This window comes from Nanorana parkeri, unplaced genomic scaffold (assembly GCF_000935625.1).
Source record: "Nanorana parkeri isolate BGI_ZX_2015 unplaced genomic scaffold, ASM93562v1 scaffold1926, whole genome shotgun sequence".
NCBI lineage: Eukaryota > Metazoa > Chordata > Amphibia > Anura > Dicroglossidae > Nanorana > Nanorana parkeri.
Genome location: NW_017308194.1, coordinates 246,870 through 255,467, shown reverse-complemented (window position 1 = coordinate 255,467; position 8,598 = coordinate 246,870).

Sequence of the window (8,598 nt, the reverse complement as noted above, 5' to 3'; positions counted from 1 at the left end):
TGCCCTGAAAGGGGAAAATAAAGCTGTTTGTTTCATTCAAGACATTGTGCAAGTGCCCTGTGGGCTCCCCAACATCACAAAACACATACTTATATATAATTGCAGACTTTGCATTCTTGGCATACCTTATTTCTTTTTTCTTTCCCAGTCTTCTGACAGTGACCATGTTAAAGGAGAACTATGGGGTTAAGTCTTTTCCCCATAGTTCTGCTCGCGGTATACTGAGACGCCGCAGCTGAAGCGGATCCCGACAATGCGTGACATTGGTCTATCTAAAGGCAGAGCCAGCTGTACCCGCTCCCTCCCCCGTCCGTTCCGCCAGTCAGCGCTGGCAGATCGGAGGGGGGAATCCAGCCCCTCCCCTGTCATGGCAGAGAGCCGTGACAGGATCGAGAGGTGAGCGAACGCCGGTATGTGTTCGCTCACCTCCCGATCTACTGAGCCGTGACAGCCAATGAGACCTGTGACAGTGTCATTGTGAAAAGCACTCACCTCATAGTTCTCCTTTAACTAAGGGAAGATTACTAGCTCTCCATTTACTCCCTGGAACTCTGGCACATGTGACCATGCACATCATCTCAGGGGAGGAAAATGCCTTTCCCTGAGATCCTGTGAGATTACAGATGAGATTTTCCAGCAATGCTCTGCTGTCCCCCCCCCCCCCCCGTGGGGGGCTGCATGCATCCTGGTTTTTTCCACCTGTAATATACCCCCCTTATATTAGGAGTGTGGGAGGGAAGGGAGGAGACACCGGAGGGGGGGCTCCTTCCCTAATTCCCTCCTCCAGTGTACAGTATGAGGAACCCCCCTCTTTTTTTCCCTCCCATCTTTTGTTTCTCAAATTTAAAAACAACCAGTGACACCAGTTAGTTGGAGACACATATTATTTACTTTGATAGGAAATCAAAAAACATTTTGTTTGTACAACTGTTCTAAATGTATCCTGTTCATGTACTATTTCTTAATGAATGGAAAAGCTTCAAACTATACAAATGCTTATGATTCCATTGTCTTTTCTTGTCATTTTTACTATTAACTATTGTTACTGTATATGCTGGACAATAAAGAATTTTTTTTTAAAAGACACATATATGTGAACTGTTTTACCTGCCAAAATATTTTTATTCCGGTTAGGCTTATCTGTTAAAAATTATCTTCACTGAACACCATGTTAAAACATCAGATCCAGAAATAAATGCAGCTGAATTATATGCTAATCTCTTTGTCTTTAAAAGCAAGCTTTGCCCCACTGTCTTCCACCCCATGCCTTCTGTTGTCAAGAAAGCCACTGGTCACCTTGAAGAACCAGCAGGGATAGGAAAAAAAAGTCAAACTGTGCAAAAAAACCCTTAGACCTTTGTAACGAGCCCCTGCCCGCTCGGTTCCGCTCTCCCGGCACTCCCCAGATTTCAGACCGCAACGTCTGATTCTTCGGTCGTCCGATGCTCCGGGATTCAAACTACAGATATGTGCCGTTCTAATCCAGTTGTGATCGCTCAGAACAAACACCAGGCAGGCTGTATGTAAGTTCAAACAGGAATCTGCTTTATTGAATGCACACACACACTTTTATACACAACAGTTTGAACTCCCCGCCCAAACCACCACCTTCCTATTGGTCATGCAAATGAAGACTTGAAATAGAGTCAGCAGGGATTGGTCCGATAGCTTGAATGGGAGGGCTGATATGTGTGGCCATGAAACTGAAGGCTTGAAACAGGGCCAGTAGGGATTGGTCCGATAGCTTGAATGGGAGGGCTGATATGTGTAATGACACAGAGACGTCTCAGGAGATAATTACACAGTCAAACACAGAGTGATTCAAACATAAGACAGGGCGGAGGATCCACCACTGTGTAATAGAATCAAGGAACAATACTTCAGTATTCCAAGGACCATGACAACCTTATTCACAAGGGGTGTACACGTCCGTTCGGCGTGCACGCCCGTAATGGGCTGATCCTGGGAGGGACAGGTGCTTCGTGTGAATGCAGCAGCCTGTTCTTCCCTATGGGAGGATGCGTCTGTACTCACATGCACACCCGAACTGTACATCCGTGCGGGTACGGGTGTCCGCACTTGGACGCAGACAGGATGCATCTTGTCTGCATCCAAGTGCGGACACCCGTACCCTCACGGATGACAGCGTACAGCCGCGTCCTCCCATATATAAGAACAGGCTGCTGTGCGTGTTCAGACGTGTACTCCCTGTGTGAATGAGGCCCTAATGTTTATAGCTTTGAATCTACTAATTATTTTGACTTGAATTTTCACTTAATATTACCACTGCTCATGTATGTCTACAATATGCTGAGATTGAATTGCTCAGGATTGTGACAGGTTTACAAAGGCAGAACAACCTGCCACAAGGTAGCAGCAGCACACTAAAAAGTCACAATACCTCCCCCATATAATGCCACCTAATATCTGTGTTTTTATGTGAAATATCTCTGTAATTATATGAGATCTAACGTTGAAACCACTTGATCATACCGGATCTAACAAATATCTTCCAAAATAGCTAACTGTTTGGTCATTTTTTTGATAAGGGGGGGCTGATGACGGGTTAGCCCCCCCTGCAAATAACTGTTAATATCTCTATTTCTGTGTGAGATCTAACGCAAACAACAGAGATCTAACCTGATCTAACAAAGATCTAACCAACTGCATATGTTTTGTTCAAAAATTTTGATATGGGGGGGCTAACCCGGCTGAGGTGAAGCTTCCGGTGTTGGAATGGCTGCACACTGCAGCAGAGCCTCCTGACCAGCTCCTAGTGCTGCCCCTATCTCATCCATAGCTTGAGTCCTGCTGTGTAGGTGATTACAGGATACTGATATCAGGACAAAACAGGCACTTATACTAGTTGTCCTTACAATTACATTTAATTATTTTTATTGAATACATTAAAAAAAAAAAATAATACATAACTTCCTTGAATTTTGCTCTTAATATTGGTTTCACAATGCACACTGTAAAAACAACTGACAGCAAACTGCACTGAAAATGCCTACTAGTTAAACAAGAGAGGAAACCTGTGCTGAGAACAAACTGGAACTACCATTGCTGACCTACGTTTGAAAATACTATTCTTGACTGTCATGTAAATTCTCTAACTTTAGTACTTTCTAAATCACTGAACAAGAACAAGTGTGCAGCACCAGGGGCGGCTCTAGTAGGGTTGCCACCTGTCCAGGATTCACCCGGACAGTCCAGGTTTTGAATGCTGTCTTCGGGTTTCATGGAACCAGGAACCCGGACACATGATGTCAGGCAGACACGGGCAACCAAATTTAAGATAGGGGCTACTGGCCCCCCACTGAAAATAGTCTCAACTGTGTTATGTACATAAGAATGGGCGAAGCTATTTACTTATGAATAAGCCATAACTCATTCTCCCAAAAAAATGTCAGCGCGTCGTTTGAGTGTTCGGGTTTCACTTGAAGAAAAGGTGGCAACCCTAGGCTCTAGAGTTTGCAAGGCCTTAGGTGAAACCTAAACATGAGGCCCCACTCAGGCCTGTGGGGTCTCACCAGGGCTGTGGGGTTTAACCAGGCTGGTGAGACCCCACAGAGCCCTGGTGAGACCCCTAAAGAGTCCAGGTGAGACCTCACAGAGGCCTGGTTAAACCAGGGCTCTGTAGGGTCTTACCAGCACCAGAAGAGAGAGAAGAAGAAGAAGAGGAGGAGTTGGCTACCTCCAGGTACACCTGCATGTAATTTATCGACTTCATTAATATGCTCACACTTGGAGACTCGGATACATAGAGTTAGGACCACACTTTGCAGAGGTGCCTTGGCGCGGCAGTGTGGCTTCTACATATTTTTGGCCAAAAGTTTGTGCAACTAAAACCTCTGATTTTAACGCATACTGTTGACAGGGCTATTTGTTTGGTTGCAGGCTGGCTGGCAGGTTGAGGCTGGGGAATTTTTGTGTTTTGTATTCTTACCAGCACCAGGGCTCTGTGTGGTCTCATTAGCCTGGTTAGACCCCTCAGAGCTTTACAGAGCCCTGGTGCTGGTGAGACCCTACAGACCCCTGGTGAGACCCCACAGTGCCCTGGTTAAACCAGGGCACTGTGGGGTCTCACTAGGGCTCCGTAGGGTCTCACCAGGGCTGCATGGGATCTCACCATGGCTCTCACCAGAGCCCTAGTGAGAGACTTGGTGAGACCCCACAGAGCCCTGGGCCAGGGCTTTATGGGGTCCTTCCAGGTCTCTTTGAGGTCTCACCAGGGCTCAACAAATACAACAACTCCCAGCCAGCAATAATACATTACACAGCGGCGCAATGCACGCAGAATGCTACCAGCTATAGAGGAATAAAACCAATCCCATGTATTATTGCCGGGATTTGTTGTATTCCTCTATAGCTGGTGGTATATTCTGCATTGGGCTGTATAATGATTATACAGCCCAATGCAGAATATACCACCAGCTATAGAGGAATACAACACATCCTGGCAATACATTATATATACAGTGTATAATTTATTGCTGGTATTTGTTTTCCTCTATAGCTGGTAGTATATTCTGCATTGCGCTGTATAATGATTATACAGCGCAATGCAGAATATACCACCAGCTATAGAGGAATGCAACACATCCTGGCAATACATTATACATACAGTGTATAATGTATTGCTGGGAATTGTATTCCTCTACAGCTGATTCTATAACAGTTCCCACTATCCCAGCAATACATTAAAAAAAAAAACAATCGCCAAAGCAGGCACTCTTACTTTTAGATGCGGGATCGTGGGCCTGTCAGGTGCCGTTCCCCCTCGATTGTTGTTGGGCAGTGGCGAGTCAGGGAGCTCAGAGCAGGGAGGAGAGGAGGCATGTCGTCTGTCGTGCGGCTCGGGTCGTGTGTGGAGCCGCGAGCAGGGTAAACTAATCGACAGCCGACTAATCGATGATGGAAAACGTTGACAACATTTTCCATCGTCGATTTTAATCGACTACATCAATTAGTTGTTGCAGCTCTAGTAGAGTTTCACCAGGGCTCTCACTAGGGCTCTGAGGGGGTCTCACCAGCCTTGTTAGACCCCCACAGAGCACTGGTGAGACCCCACAGAGCCCTGGTTAAACCAGGGCTCTCCTCAGGGCTCTCCACAGGGCTCTCCAGGCCGCTACACACCAATACTGTGCTAGCCGTGCCTCGGGGCGGGAGCTGGCAGGAGTGTGCAGGACCAGCTAGTGCCGACAGCGTCTCCATCTGCTGCTGAAGATAAACTCCGCCCTTCCAGCCAGAGATCCTCGTGCGGTGGATAGGGGGGGTGAGGTCTCTTCTCATTGACTGGTGGGCGGAGCTCCAGAAGACCGAGTGGATGAACCGCACCGACGATCGAGGAAACAGATGAGCTCTCGGCCTTGTCGCTGTCAAACTGAGAGTCTCAGTTTGACAGCGACAGGGCTGAGAGCTCACAACAATACCTGGCTGCCAGCGAGGTGATGTGCCGTTCCGACAGGGCAAACTAGGTGGCTGTGAGGCCCTCAGGAGCGTGAGGCCTAAGGTGACCGCCTAATTTGCCAAATTAAAGAGCCCCCTCTGTGCAGCGCATGAATTCAGGGTAGAGTAGAGCTACATGCTTGTTCCAGCTCAGAAAGTATCAAAGCAAGGTCATTGAAATTACCAAAAAGCAACTAAGATTTTCAAAGGTAAAGAACAGCTGGCATCATACTTTATTTTTCTCACTACAGGTTTGTGTAGACTTCCTGACTTTGTAACGGTAAAATGTTTTCAACATTGCATTAATAGTTAATTTCTTAATTTTACTTATTACAATATTTTTTATTAATAAAAACATATGTAGCCCTGTTGTGATTTCTGCCCTTTAAGAGGAAATATATTGCAGCTGCAGGTGGAGCCAGAGAGCACAGATTGTGGGGATTGTAACAGGGGCGTAACTAGAAACCACAGGGCCCCATATCAAAAGTTTGATGGGGCCCCCTTCCCAAAAAAATGCAATCGAACCCCCCCCCAATGTTGCCACCCCAAAACGCTTACATGTGCTGCATACCGTTTCTAATAAATCTCAATGGAAATATTTTGTAATCTTTTTTTTAAGTGGAACCCTTAGAGCAGTAACGTCATCCTACCGGAGTCCGTAGCAATAAGGCATTGTTGGTCCTGAAAGAGTTACTGCCTATGAGCTGTGCTGACAGGCACATTTGCCAGACTTGAAATAAAGATTAAAATAAGTATTTTCACTGAGATTTATTAGAAACTGTATGCAGCAAATACATATGGTATAAAATTAATTTCAGTACAGCGTTGTATGATGGAATAAATGTCAAAGTACTGCAGTGCTGAATACTGAAAAATGGCCTGGACAGGAGGGGGGTGTAAACACGCCGGTCATCAAGTTGTTAAAGGTGTGCATTGTGCACCTTTCCCAGGTCCCAGCATAAAATAATTAGTGGTAAGTGCCCTACTCCCCCCAATTCAATAAAGGTATGTGTTGTGCAGAGATCATCTCTCCCCCTTCCCAGCAGAAAGTAATGAGTGGCAGGTTGCCACTGAGGCCTGGTTCACATCTTGGCGGTCCGGGATCACGCATCCTGAAACCGCACGCGCTTGTGTGCCGTACTTTTTTGATGAGCGACCTGTGTTTTTTGCGACTGTGTGCAATTGCATCGCAGCAACGGTGACACGCAACCGTGTGCGGATTGCTAGCCACGATTGGGGTGCCATTAGAAATTGTCACCGCAAGCGCAGTTTGCATTTGTGTGCGATTCCGGGATCACCGCGAGACCTTGGTTCACTCAGATGTGAATGGGGTCTAACTACTGTAAGCTGGAGATGGGGGGGGGTTCTGGGTTTGTGCACAATGCATAACTACACTAAGGCTTGGAAGTATAATGGTTAATGCTGCCACCAATAAAGCTGGGGAAAGGTGGGGTTAAATATAACCCTTTCTCCACAGTTTCTTTGGTGGCTGCAGTGATAACAATTATACCCCACCACCCCACCCCATGTTTAAGTGAACATATGCATTGTATACAAGCAATGTACTCAGCAGACACTGAACTGCCTTCACTGAAACATTAATCACCCTTCAGGTCGGGTCACATAACTTCTTGCAGCTGCCCGATGTGATGGAGAGCACACAGCGTGCGGATCAGCCGGGCTCACCTCAGCATGCTGTTTACATACGTGAAGGAGGAATGTCCAGGAGGCGTCTATGAACATCATGTCATTCCTTTTAGTATGCCCCCTTCTAAAGAGCTGAGATCTGGAGCACTATCCAGCTCACGCCGATAGAAAGGAGGGGAGGGGTCAAGCACTCGGAGATGCTCTGTATTACTGGGTCGGAAGACGGCCAAAGAAATGTTTGTAAAAGTTCTCATCCTCACCGGGTCCCCCTCTGCTCGGGCCCCCTAGCGGCCGCATAGGCTGCTATGGCGGTAGTTCCGCCAATGGATTGTAATACAGAGCAGATAGGGATACACTTTGGCTGAAAGAACTTTGAGAACTGCATTCCCCAGGAGGCTTTGGGGAGGAAACGGGAGGCTTATGGGTTGCATCTGCGGAGCATCCTCAGTCTGGCACAGCCATCTGAAGAGGACAGACCTGTGTAACCCTGTGTGGGTTAAGACTGTGTGCAACAGAGCTGTGTGGTCACCGCTGACATACAGGAACACAAAGGCTCTGTGCAGCGGTGTATAGAGAGACTGATTTGAGTTGCTGAATCGGAGAGGACCCGATCGAGTGCCTGAAGTGAGGTCCGGTGACGTGGTTACCGCCAAGGACATCGAGGCCTAGTCGCACTGCCGAACCAGCCACTGGGGTGATCCAGCCAGCCAGAGGGAGACGACTACCAGTATCCTGAGTGAGTGAAAACTTCTTACAAGGGACCCAGATGACTGCACCTCTTCGCTAGAATCGACTTGAGAGAGAGGACGTCCAGCTTCTGCCGGCAGACTTCATCTCTTCCCCTTTGATCTGAGGAGTGGTGAGAGGCCTTTGGCAGCAGTGACACCCTGTTTATTGTTCATATCTGCACTACAGTAAGGGCCCCAACGCCGGCTAACCTAGGACACCACTACTGGCCAGTAGTATAGGGAGGTTCGGACATTGTTAAAGGGAGACTTTAAAGGGACATACACCCCATTCAGAGGAAAGCCTTTAGAGACAATTAGCCTCTCTTAACTCAGGGCTGACAGCAAATAGCTGCAGTTACTGAGTTGCAGAGTGCCTTACCCATTCTTTTATGGTTGTTGATGTTATTATTTTCTTGCAGTTAATCATATAGGTTTGTCAGTAAATCTGTTATCAAACCCTTAAAAGGTGTGCTGGTGTGTTGTGGTTCATTGCTTGTGGTGTGTCACAGAGGTGAAACAGAAGACCCGATCATTCAGCGGCTCCTTCGGGGGTGAGCGCTACACGTGGGGGTTTCTCGTCCGGGATATCTTCTGATACCTCTTGCATAGTGATAACCGCACAAACGAGCCAGCAATGGATCCAAACACAGCAGCAGAGTGGTGCAAGGAACAAAATGGTCAATTAGGCCTGAGTGTAGTAATGGACAGGGCCGGACTGGCCATAGGGCAAACCGGGCCGGCCCAAACACAATCAACCTGATTGTGTTCGGGC